The 13547-nt window shown below is 44.3% G+C and overlaps 1 long non-coding RNA gene across 1 annotated transcript; it reads left to right on the forward strand.

Annotated features, from left to right (window-relative positions):
• Positions 1–4689: 4689 nt before the first annotated feature.
• LOC120705013 lies at positions 4690–5880 on the forward strand. Its single transcript, XR_005687750.1, has 2 exons — positions 4690–4895; positions 5428–5880. It is a non-coding gene; the product is annotated as an uncharacterized LOC120705013 (long non-coding RNA).
• Positions 5881–13547: the final 7667 nt, after the last annotated feature.

Genomic DNA, 13547 nt, shown 5'->3' on the forward strand with positions numbered 1-13547 from the left:
TAAACACATAGAGATTGATTTCCATTTTGTAAGAGAGAGGGTTGTCAACAAGCAACTTCAAGTTAGGCTTGTCTCTACTCATGATCAGCTTGCAGATGGTTTCACGAAGGCTCTTCCTGTTAAGAAGTTTGAAGACTTTATTTGCAATCTAAATCTCAAGAGAGTAGAAGGCTTAGATTGAGAGAGGGTGTTAGAATAAGAGATATTATGTCTTATGTAAACTGAAGAGTTGTTTCGGTTAGTTATAGATAGAGTTAGCTTGGTTCAAGATGTATCCTGGCCAAACCGAATACAACTTCTCTTGTAATCTCGGGAGTCTTGCTGCTCCTTCCTATATTAACATGCAACCCGTGGTGTGCTGAGTTTAGCAACCACGTTTCCAACAAATCTTTCACCTTCCAGCATATCCGCAGAAAATTCTGAGCTGAAGAACAAATCCTCGAATGGAGCTGGTTTGCAGTCCCTTGGTCCTTCTGCAAGTGGAAGGTCTGAACCATTACGTCTTGGTGGAGGTCTGGCTCCCCAGGTATTTGTCATTTGAGTTTGAATGCTTCATGTTGGAATTCTATTGGTCTGTATGCATATTTATCTCGAGTGTATTTGAAAGTCAAAGGTTGCAGTGGTTGGCTGTAATTTAATTGATTATCTTAACAACATTTGCAGAGACGGAGCAGAGCAACAAAGCCATCTGGGAGCACAACTGATCCTGGTAAAGATTCTTCTTCTGTTGGCCAAAAGCCCAAAACCAAGATGCTGTTTCTGTGGCACAGCAGTTTCTGCAGGGTTTTGCTTCACAAAATACTAATGCAAGCAGGAGTGATGCCACGAACCTTGGCCCTCCATCCTCTACACCACAGCTTACTGGGGTTCCACCGAGAAGACAGGGTGATCAAGGACAACCTAATATTGGTAGCATGATATCCGGTTTGCTGAACAACCCAGTTTTTGGCAACCTATTGTCAAATGTAGCAACGCAAGCAGGGTGTTCAGGTGCTGGTTTGAGGAGTGTGATGCAAGCACTACAGAGCCCTGCGGTTGTAGATACTATAAGCAATATCTTGCAGAATGTGGATGACAGGATCTTGGCGCCATGTTCGGTTCTGGGAGGGGTCAACGTGGCATGGATTTGTCTAGGATGATGCAGCAAATGATGCCCGTTTTATCCCAAGTTCTTGGTGAAGCAGGGGTGCGCCCTATTACTTCCGATAATGGACAATCCAGATCACAACCTCAGTGAAGTGACACTACAGGAAGAAATGCATCAGATACCAACAGCTATCAGGTAAGCCATTCTGTTGAGAACTTGAGTGCGGAGTCAAGAATTACTTTTAATTGCACTTGTCCATCTCAATTATACATGTTGCTTGTGCTTTATGTTTACTTACAGAGCAACCTTGTATCAACAAAGTGTTTGGTCAATGTTGCATTTCACATCTATAATACTAATTGCATTTTTCGTTGTTGAGAAATTAGCGTCATGTAACACTGCTGCAAAATTATGTTGTACTGCAGCTAATGTGGATCGCCATGCCACATTTTGTATTCCACTGTCAGATCGATCTCCATGAAGCCCGTCAACGCATTGAGAAGCATGAATCTCCAGAGAATATATTCTCAGCGTAGTCCTTGAAACTGCTGCTCAAGCTTATGGTGAAGATAGCATTCAGGGTATGCTTGAAGAGCTTGCAAGTGATCCAGAGCTTACCGATGTATGCTTTCTATTCTGGTTCAAGTGCATATATGATTTGTCATTGTTATCTTTCTGATGTTAACTGGTTAACAACCCTAACTGTGGTTTTGTTAGGACTACTTGAAACTCCTGGTTCAACAAGTTGGTCGGAAGTTACAGTCAAGAGTCGTAGAGCCAGGGAAGCCAGTCTTGAAGCACAGTCGACGATGTTGTGTACCCATGTACCATAATATTTATCAACTAACTTTATGGGAAACCAGCATTGTGTGGGCATTTTCGTGGTCAGGTGCCCGGTGGGTGTAAATGTGGCATTTGTAATTTTCGTAGTAACATTGCTGCTGCATGTTCTGTGATGTTTGGAAATGTCTTTAAAAATTTGTACATACATGAAGTCTCAAAAGTGGAATTTTTACATGAATTACGTGGTTCCATTTTTGTGGATGATTGGAGGATATGTAATAGCAAGCAAAGGAGACCTAGGCAAATTATTTTGTTTGTGGCTTTGGTTGGTTATTCATCCACAGCCGATGTTGACATGTTGTGACCAATATTAGGCCTCCTTCGACTTCAAGCCGCTTGGGTGCTGAATTGCCAAGACCCATCGTGAAGCCGAACAGCAATCGGACAGGGCCGAGTTGCCCTTGCTGCTGCCTGCTAGGGAAACCGCAATGTTCCATGAATGAATAGATCTAAAGCTTGCAAGGGAAAAATCAAAGCAGAAATCGAGCGGACGCATGCACTCCTTTGGCCCTTGTGAAATCCCTGACGTCCGACAGCTCACGGCGGTGTTCTTGAGCGAACCTAAGGACCACCGCCGGCGACGAGGAAATCGGAGATCCGGCAGCTATGGTACAACATTACGGGTTTAAGGCTGCTTGCAGCAGATGAGCCTCCTCTACCGCTGGGACACTCCATCACCAGTGACGTCGTCGAGGGAACAATGGAGCTTTTCTAGATCTGGTTGGGGAAGGAGGTGGAGGAAGAAGTCTACACGAAGGTGAGCAGAATGGTCACGTGACCCCACGTGCGGAGTTGCCTCAGCCTGGCCACGGAGGAACGGAGGGATGCGGCGTGCCTGCTGAGCCTGGCCCGGATAGCCTTTTTGCACGGGTTCGGCCAGGCTGAGAGGCCTGTACAGGTATCCAAACAAGCGCAACTCCAAAAGATTCTGCACGCGCTCAGCCTGGTCGGAGGCCATGCGCCCAACCAATCACGCCATAAAACTACCAGGCCGCGCAGGCCCTCAGAAGCCGGAACCTGTAACGGTGTCACGTTCCTTATACGTTATCATAGTGTAAAAATCTTCATTAAAGCCCTTGGCACAGCTCTAGAAAAATTCGTGAAAATTTGGAGTTAGGTATGTGTAGCTCCAGAACACCCCCTCCCCCTACGCAGAAGCGGGCTAATTTGGTAGCTTACCGCTCCACCACATTCTCCTGGAGCGCCACCAAACACTGATTCCACTGTCCGCTCCTTGCCAGAATCGCTCCGAGCGATTCACTTCTTTTTACTAGGATCAAGGAGCGGGAAAAGCCCGCTTCCCCAGCTCTGCTCCCCACCCCGCCGTAGCCATAGTCTCACAGAAGCAGCCCCGCAAGCCGCTACCGGCCCCATGTTCCAACTCGCTGGCACCATGTTCCATGCCCCCTTCGGTGATGCGCTCCTACTCGTTGATGGCGCACCCCAGATCCAGGCCACCGCCTCATTGCTACGGTGGTTTCTCGTCAAGCGCATCCTGGATCTAGGTTGCCACCTCATCGCTCTTACGGCCACCCGCTACGCTTGCTTGGATCCGGGTCGTCGTCTCGTCGCTTCAGCGGCCACCCGCTGCGCTCGCTCGGCCACTCATTGACGACTCTTCCCCGAATCCGGGCCGCCTCCAAGTCGCTCGGACACTAGCCTGGAACCAAGCTCTTGCCTTGTTGCTCCGGCGTCCGTTGTCCGCTGCTACTGGTGCCGGTGCTTTCTGGAAACTTGCCACCGCCTCGTCCGTAGAGTTGGAATCAATTTAATTATTGTTGTACAATAAATAATAATATTTAAAATACTTTACTTTATTATACAAACTCAAACTCCAGCTCCCGTCGCCGATGCCACGGGCTCCGTTGAGCTTTATGGAATCGACCAAACAAGATTCGTCTCTTTTTTTTCCTCAGAAGATAGATCGGCGAGTTGAGATCTGAAATCAAATGTGCCGTTCACCTTCCGGACTTGATGTTTCAGCGTGCATTGAAACTAGGCCACCATGCGCGATGGATAGATGAGGTGGACCTGATCAATCAGACTGTCGGCAGCTACCTTTTCCACATATTTTTTACTAAAATAATTCCATCAACTTGAAATAATGGCGGAACCAGCCCAAATTTTTAGGTGGGGGCGACGACAAACAATTTTTTTTACCATGTACTATATCTGTTCTAATTCTAGGTTGTTTTGGTTTTAACTATATTTATTTTACTATGCATAAAGATATATAGGTACATAGCAAACTAGATGTACCTAAAAATCCAAAACAATCTACGAATTGAACACATGTAATGATGCTAGCTATTTTAATGATTATTATAATGTATACTTATTACATGGCACAATTCCAAATAAATTATAGGAAAAGATTTAAATTTATATTTTTCACATTACTTGTGTTATCTATTATATTAGTATTTGGCCAACAAATTGAGCCTTCACGTTCGCTCTCAAGGTCTAGAAATTCCCACGTTAATCGAAAAAAATAAGAAAAAAATAAAATTACCCACCACTGTCATTATAATAAAATTATCCTAAAATATCCCTAAGTCTATCCATCAATTCCAACCATTGCAATTTAAAAAATATTTTCTTAGTAATTTTATTTTTATAAAAGGAGATAGAAATACATTAATGTTAGCGTAGGGAACCACCGACGACTTGACGGACGAAGATGCCACAATTGTACGTACCTCTTGGGATATCTACACCGCAGAGATTAGAGCTCGGCCGACGGCGGCTTGGGGGGGGCCTCCACCAGTCTGCGATAGCGCGACGTCAGTCTGCGGCGGCACGCCGCACTCGCACGCCCGCAGGCTGCAGACAGCAGGCAGCGCGCACGATTCCGGCGGCCGGCACTGACCGACCGATATGCAAGCAGCAAGCTGCAACTGCAAGCAGGCAGCGCCAGCACTGCAGTCTGCAGGTCGGCACTCTGCGGCAAGAGGGAGAAAAGGAGGTAATTTTGCTTTCCCTAAGTAGACTGTTGACATATGATTTGTGAATGGCGATTGACAATCAAAACTAATTATTTGTTTACTGTAGCAACATATTGCTCATCTGTTACCTGATTTGAGTTCCGAGGATCATCAATTGAGGATAGATTATATTGATATTTGAGACTTCAGAGTTCTACCTGACAAATTGCTAATATTATATTTCCTAGAGTTGATACATACTGATAGCTTTTGTTTACTGAATGATTCCTTTTAATTTCAGCATAGCCATGTCATCAAGAAAATATGCATCCGGTAGTTAAAAAAGGAAGAAGAAGAAACATGCATAAGAATTCATTGAATCACATATAGGAGCCATTGACAAATTTCTAAAGAGTAATACAAGAACTTCAAGAATTCCGGATGAGTGGGCAATAATTTCGTCAAAGGCTTGCATCGAAAAACATTAGAAGTAATTTTTTAAGGTAACATGAAATGTTTGTTGAATATTTTGATGCTCTTTTAAGTGTTTATTTGTTGGTGGGTTCCTCCCAGGCCGGACAGGCGGATCTTGGTACTCACGGCAAACCCATGAAATTTGGATAGTCCGGGTGCGTCATCCAGAGGGTCTAGGTTTCAATATAATGCTGCCATGAGGAAATTGGATTTACATGTAGTGTGCACCTGGTATTTGGCGCAAAATTGTGCCAACACAAATAAAAAAATAAAGCAATCATTTCTGTTCCTCTGAGGTAGCTTGTCTGAAGCTAAGTACACCAGATGGACATGGGGTCCAAGTATCATATAGTCCACTAGTTGTTTTCAGCATGGTTTTATATATCTGTGTGTGTGCTCGCGCGCGCTCTTTTTAAGATCTGGGGTGAGCCTGGGGCTTTATCTATTGCCACAAAACATGCAGTTCCTCGATCGCTTTTCGAAAACCTGTTTTATTTGCAGCGCTTGAAAGGAAAAAAAAAGGCAGCATCATGCATTGCGTGATCGAATGTACTCCCTCCTTTTTTTTTTATGACATCCAGCAGTTCACTTTTCTTCTTCTCAGTGTCATACAAAAAAAAATTGAGGGAGTAAAACACTAGAAGTTTTGAGATAGAATATGGAATTCCCTTCCCATTTTTATATCATGGCACAAGCTAAGCAATGCAAGCATGCATGATCCTTGTGCTGGATCGGAGTCGTACGCGCTACATGTAGTACTGTAGTGGGTTAAGTGAATTTGTTTAGTGAACAAAAAGCGCGCGCATCTCAATACTTGTAGTAGGCGGGAAATTAAATTAAGCGATGGACCACAACGCCAGCGTGTTTGGTGACCGACTCTTGTCTGATTTTTGTCTCTCTTTTTTTTCGAGGAGACTCTTGTCTGAAACTGATGATGGTGAATCACGCGCACACTACTTGGGATGCATGCATATGGTGCCGTGCGTGCCTTCGCATGGGAACAGGAATTACTATACCTAACCTTGCCTTTTGGCGCAGCGCATCACTACTGTTCTGTGTGTGTATATAGACTATAGTATATCTATAAAATAGTCATGCATCGATAGATCTGCAGCAGCCTGCATGCCCGCGGCCTTGCCGCTACTCGGCTGCATATGCATACCGCGCAGTGTTGTTGCAGCGGATCACATGGAGGTGATTGTTGCATTTTTGCGTGGCGGCAGCTTGGCTTGCAGCCCGGCCATGCGAGCAACGGCGTCGCTCATAATTATCTATTATCTTGTTTGGAAGAGGTCTGCTCCAAAAGAAAGCATCTTCACTCTACAAATTTTTTCTCCATATGTTTGGTTATTGTAGACAGCCACCCAGCTTGTCAGCAAACGATTCCAGCAGCCGCCGCCGTCGCCACCTTGCACAGCCCCCCCCCCCCCCTCCACCGCCGTCCCCCTTCGGTGGCCACCACCAGCCCCATCTACCGTTGTTGGGCCTGTTCCTTGAGCAGTGGCGGCGCAACGACCCTGATGACGCCGCCCATGACCTCGACGACCTTGCATCCTTGGCCGCATCTTCCTTATCCCCTGCTCCCCCCCCCCCCTCCTAGTTGGGATCGTTGGGATTGATTGCTAGTGGTGCGGGGTCGAGGAGGGTGCTTTGCCCAGGTGGCACTCGAGGTGGTGGAAGCCCTACTCCTCTGGCGGTGCCGGAGGATGGAGGGAGGTGCGGCACTAGCGGAGGGACAAAGGGAGGTGCGGAGCTGATGAAGGGAGGGGGAGCATGACTATTGGTGGGGGAGGGAGTGAGCATGGAAGCGGCGGGGGCGGGGGGGGGGGGGGGTTTGAGGCACGAGTGGAGGCAAAAAAAAAAGAAACAAGAAGAACAAATTGTTATTTTTGTGTAACCAGTGGCATTGGTGAGTAATTTTCCGCAACTCCAGGAGCTCTAAGTATTGATGTAACACCCTTGAGGAGCTCTTAAAAATTGGTGTAGTGGAGATGGTTTTTTGGAAGTTGGAGTGGTGATTGACATGTTTGGCAAAAAAAAGTTAATGGAATGAAGCTCATTTCCAGGGAGTGGATTGACCAATAAGCAAATCTCCATGTATGCTCTCAATATTTGACAAGCGGTACTCACCAGCATTAGCATTTGTCACCCCCCATCTCCTAATGCTGAATGCTCCCTGATCCTGAGGACCCTCTTCTTCAGCGGGCTAATGTAGTGTCAGACCCACCAAGCCATGATCCGGTCATTGGTGAGGCCCAAGAAACACACATAGAGTTGTTATTGTGTTCAGGAGCAGCTCATTTTTTGTGGAATGTGGGTAGTGGTTATGACCTATTCGATAGAAAAGAAGGAATATCTCCCGACTCACTCATAACTCCCAACTAGCCCTACTCTATTCTCCCTATCACTACATGGTGTAGTCTTTGCTTTGAAGCTCCAAGTGATGGCACCCTATTGGCACACCCCTCAAGTAAACCCTAGGCCTCCTTTTATTGCCCTTTGGAGGCCAGTGGGGCTTATGTAGGGTAGCCAAGTGGGGCCAGCCAGCGGCCGAGGGCGCCGACAGGCCCTCCATCAAAGCAGTTGCAATCAGGTGGGGTACATTGCCAGCTGGGTTCACTTCTAGAAGGCGGTTGCCAGTTGTTTAGTAACTTGGCTGCGCCGCACGCCAGAAGAGAAGTGCGCCAGCCGACCCTTGGATTATGGAGGTTGGCCAAATCGACTTTACTGGATGGCTTAGATGTAGTATTGGAGGCAGTCACGTGTCTAGTTGCAAAAATGGGGCACTGACCAACCTGACTAGTGTCTGGCTAGCCCGACCAGCCAATGCTAGCTTCGCCCCTTTTGCTAGGTCAATTTAATTCCTCCATATTTGGTGATTTTATCTTGAATTTGAACATGCATTGTAAAAAATCACCAAAGCTCGAGGAAGTAATTAGTGAAGACTAAACGTATAGAATTTGTACAATTCCTCATTTATTTCTGGGACAATTGATGGTCAAAAGTGGCTTGGAACGACCGCCAACATAAGGTACATCACGCGCCATGTTGCGTTCCTAGCTACTACTACGATACATAATGCAATATTGCGCACACACCAGTTCACATAAAGTAATGCAAATTGCAGTGGCATGTGTGGCACCATGACTATCCTAACATGTTCCATTTTTAAACCTAGCATGTCTTAGGGGAATGTAAATTGCTGGGTGTAGGAAGCCAAATCTACCATCTAGTAGAATTGGCTTTGGGAGAACTAAGAAGGCCCATCCTTGCTATAGCCAGCGCCACCAGAGGATGGTGGAGATGGAGGCCAATCATTGTTGTGGTGGTATGGGCACTTGCACCACATGTCTGGACATATTAGGTCGCCTGCGACGATAATGGTCCAAGGAACTAAATTGTTCAACGAGTCCTCAAGTTCGTCCACCTTCCTCTCAAGATCATCAGTCTTGCACTTGATGTATGAGATATACTATTGCATTGATTCCAAAAGACTGAGAATATTGTTTGTATTCCATGAAGTTAAAACCCTTTTAAAATAAAAATAATATATATAAAAAAGCCTTTTATACCATACCACACATTCTTCATTTTCATAATATATTAATATACTCCAACAACTACTTTCACTAAAGGACTTCATTTTTACTTAAACATATGATGTATTCATTTTAGTACTATAATTCTAAATATCGATATACATATGACTACTATTCAAACCAACATACACAATAATTTTCATACTACATTTTCCATTTTTCCTACCATTTTAACCTAGGGTTCATGGAATCCAAATGAATCCATGGCCACAACCCATAAATCCTAGTTCACATCATCAATAAAGACCTATGTTATCCATCTCATGCTTCAATTTCAAGCACAACCAAAGGAAATAAAAAATTTCTCCATTGGACTCCAAATTATGGTTCTTCCAAATGTGCTTAAATCCATATATTTCTAGTGGACAAAATCGAAGGAGGAGAGGGAGGTTACCTTGCTTGACCAGATCCTAGCCTTTTTTTTTCCCTTCGAATCGGATGGATTTGGTGCATGGGGGAGGGGAAGGGGGGAGAGAGGGGCAGTCGCGAGCCCCTTCTTTGTTTGCATAGACAGAGAAGGAAGAAGAGGGCGCGAAGTTTCTCGCCATTGGCATGGGTTAGGTCCCCTGGCACCGCGCTAGAGTGCTTGCCACCAAGTTCCAACAACACAATGGCAATGCAAGCCCTGTGGCGTCGAGATAGTAAGGCACAACGCCATAGGCTTTGGCACTGTGTCTTTCCACTGTGGACATGCACGTCGACGAAGGGTGCCACAGTGTCAAATCTCGGTGCCGAAGTGTATGGCTCCCTACTGCCTAACTACGGCACTGTAACATTCGGCGCTATGCTATCTTTCTGCCAGGGGTCCCAAAAAAAAGGAATGACAAGGCGCCACAATGCAAAATTTTGACTGATCGCTAAGGGTCCATTTGTGAAGTGATTATGTTTCGATAAATCTCTCGTGCTTTGCTTAGCATAGCAATCAATACAAGACATGCATTCAAGAGTGATTGATCGGTTAAACATCACATGATTGATTGGATTTTATTTCAAAAATAAAATAGTAGTAGTGTCATAAAATAAGCTATATTTACGCCACTAACAATATGCATTCATGCACATATATAGTTTATATATATAGGGCCATCAATCTGTGCTCCTGTACGGGCTAGCAATTTTAAGTGTTAAGAGTTGGTGAATAAATTTTAGAGTAAGTTAATCAATATCATTTATCTTTGCTCATTTTCATTATATCATATTATAATAATATTGAAACTCTTCACCTGTTATGATAAACTTTAATTATCAATTATTATATGTGTCTTATCTTTATATTTGTTAATTTTCTTCTTTATATTGCATATTTATGTATATCTTCTTCCGCTATGTGATGAGTTGAAAGTTAAAACATTATCCTGAGAGACATATTTGACATGGAGCTGTCACACCCGGATTTGGAAAAGGTAAATCCGACCGAAATCATGCACATGCTAGGATCAGTCAACAAGTGTGGTGGAAGTAAATGCATATGATGGATAATTCAAGAAAGGCTGACTAGAGTTAACTATAGTGGAAGCATTATCAAACTAGGTGAGGTCCATGTTGCATCTAAACACCAATAAGAGGCTATAACATCATCATAAACATAATCGAAACCGTCCATAAACCATTTATCAAGTTCTAATTGTGTGAGAGAGTCGCATCGCTCGTAACCGTGAGCATGGCTGATATACCAGTTGTACACTCTGGAGAGGTTTTGCACACTTTACCCACGAGTCACGGTCCCAGTGGGGACACGCTACAAGGTGTTTTGCAACTTTCTCAAGTAGCCTAGTCCGCTCCTGTTGATGTAAAAATCAACACACTGGAATCCGAGGGCAAGTGTTCGCCGAGTCACGGAAATTCAACCAAGCGTGCCAGTCAATTTGACCTAAAATTGACAAGAAAGAAAACAAAGTCAAATTCGAGAGCGTATCGGCTGGGATTCCGAATATCTCTCAGATGGGCGTATCGGCAAGCTTTGCCGATACTATAAACGACAAAAAGATATTAAATACAAGCGCGTAGTAAAAGAGCGCATCGGCAGGATCCGTCGATGCACTAAACGACAAAACCGGCTTTGAACAGCCGATTGTGTATGTATGACAAGATCTAAGCTGCGAATGTGTAACTCAGATTATGTGAGCTAAAAACAGAACTAAACCGGCTCTTGAGATAACAAAGGTGTTACTTCAAAACCTAAAGCCGATCTATTATGTTTTTAGATGTGATAATGGCCAAAAAGCATAGGAAAACCTACAAATCTAGCCGATATCGATAATTGGTGAATAAATCTAGACGAGACGACAGTGATGCGCCCGGAAGTCAAAGCCTGGATAAACTCGATAACTTTTGAATAGATTTGAACGAAGATACAACGATACGCCCGGTAGCTAAAGCTCAAATATACTCGGTAAAACAAAAACTCACCAGCAAATCAAGTCGCTCGAATGTGAGGCGTCCTTGATCAACTTGAAAGAACTTGTCGAAAAAAGAAAAGAAAAAGGCGAAGTAGCCAAAAAAGTGCAAAGGAATTGTAAAGTTTGTTGTATTGGATGTGTATCAAGTTTTTCCGGTCCCTTACAACCCATATTTATAGCCTAGCGCTATCAAGTCCTAGCCGATTACGGCGAATATTACTTGACTTAAAAGAAAAGACTATCTAAAGATAAACTACTTTAAAATATTACAACCGATTCATCAAGATTTTCGTAGAGTCCGCATTCTCTTCTCCTTCCTTGACTTCATCGGCAACTCTCCATCGGCCGAGCATCAGAGCTAGCGGACCAGCATCTTCGCAGAATATTCTCCTGGCCCATCGAACGGACTTCCATCGGCCGATTCCAACCCTGTGTATCTTTTGGTTTCTTCCAAATCGGCCATCTTCCCTTCACAAGAATCAGCTTACTTGACACGTATCAAAAAATGGTGTCAACACATGCCCCCCAGTTTCGGAGTAATAGATCTGTTGCTCCGAAATTAATGTTAATCATTATTGCCAATGTTCAAATTTATCCTCATCTCCCAATTAGACGATGTATCGAATCCCCAATTTGCCCTCGAGCAAAGGTTATAAATATCCCCGTCTTCCCTTCTGCTAGCACATCTCTGTAGCACCTCCGCCTTCTCCCTTACTCAAGAACACATCTGACCTGCCGCCGCCATTGCAGCCGCCTAGGGTTTCAAGGATCCAAGTCCAAGAACCACTCTCCTGGCAATGGCGTCCATCTCCGAGATTCCAGAGGTACGTCTCCTTTCTTCACCCGCAGCATTTGCCTTTCATTCTCTTGCGTTTCTCATTTCTGCCTTTATTTTCAGAATCTTAGGGGTAATATGATTATTCCGCTAGAGAATCAACCCAGCATGATTTGTTTAGGCCCCATGGGTAATCCAGACCCCACCAGTATCATCAATCTAGAGACCAATAGAATACCCCTTAAATCCTCCGATATGAACCTAGATTGTTCTCAGGCCTTTAGATCTTGGCTGAGCGTCACTCCCGGATGGAGGAATTGGTTCCGTAGGATAGCCAATTCTCAGAGAACCAATTGGGAACAATACGATATCAGCCAATGTCTGAACTTATCTTTATCGGAGATGATCAGAAATGAGCCGATGCTAATATCGGCTTCTCACTTTTGGTCTGACGCCATCAATGCGTTTATGTTCAATCATGGGCCAATGACACCTACCCTGATGGATGTTGTGATGTTCACTGTCCTGAATATTCATGCTGCCGATAGACCTTTTCGTTTGCTAGAAAAAGCATCTTTCAAGATTGAAACTAAAAGCATTGGCAGATGGAAATGATATATCGGCAAGAATATGAAGACCGGATCAGTATCTGTCAGAGAGCACACTGCCTTTCTCAACATGTGGCTTGAGAAATTCATCTTCTGTGGCAAAGCAGTTGGTCCAACAAGCAATAATCTCAAGTTGGCAGAAAATCTAGATACTGGCAATCCTGTCCCTCTCGGCAAATATCTTCTGGGGTCAGTTTACCACTTGCTTCATCAAGTATCATCCAGACTCAGAAAGAACCAGCCGATCACCAACTTGGGAGGCCCCTGGTGGTTCATTCAGTTGTGGCTGCACATGTACATGCACAAAACTATGATAGTTGAATTGTCAGAGATAGAATTCCCATCAGAAAACTTCTCTGAAGAAGAAGAAATCATTACTCGCCGATGCACATCATTCGGTGAAGCAGCTATCATGATTGCCAATGATCCCAAGACCCTTGGCATTACTGATTTTTTCAAGTCCTTCTACAACGGTTTTCCAGAGATCTCCACTACTTGGTTTGCATACCAAGATGAAAAGGTCATATATGAAAACCCTTTCAAATTCCAGATTGACTCGTGGAAAACTGATGAAGAAGCCACCAAGATTATGTAAGAGATAATCTCCCCAAGAATTCTGCTGGTCAACTTCACAGCTGGCAAAGATGTCCCCAGCTATGAGTTTTATAATCCATCAGTGGCGGCCAGACAACTAAGATTTGGCCAAGTGCCCCCTTTTCTTTTCTTCGTTGGCAAAGTTCAGTTTAGAGGAGCTCTTGACAGTGCTCTCTCTTATGGTCGATTAAAAGATTTGGAGCCTGATGTAAATATGACACTTCTAGCCGATTGGCAGATTGCA

Source organism: Panicum virgatum, chromosome 4K (genome assembly GCF_016808335.1).
Source record: "Panicum virgatum strain AP13 chromosome 4K, P.virgatum_v5, whole genome shotgun sequence".
Taxonomy (NCBI): Eukaryota; Viridiplantae; Streptophyta; class Magnoliopsida; order Poales; family Poaceae; genus Panicum; species Panicum virgatum.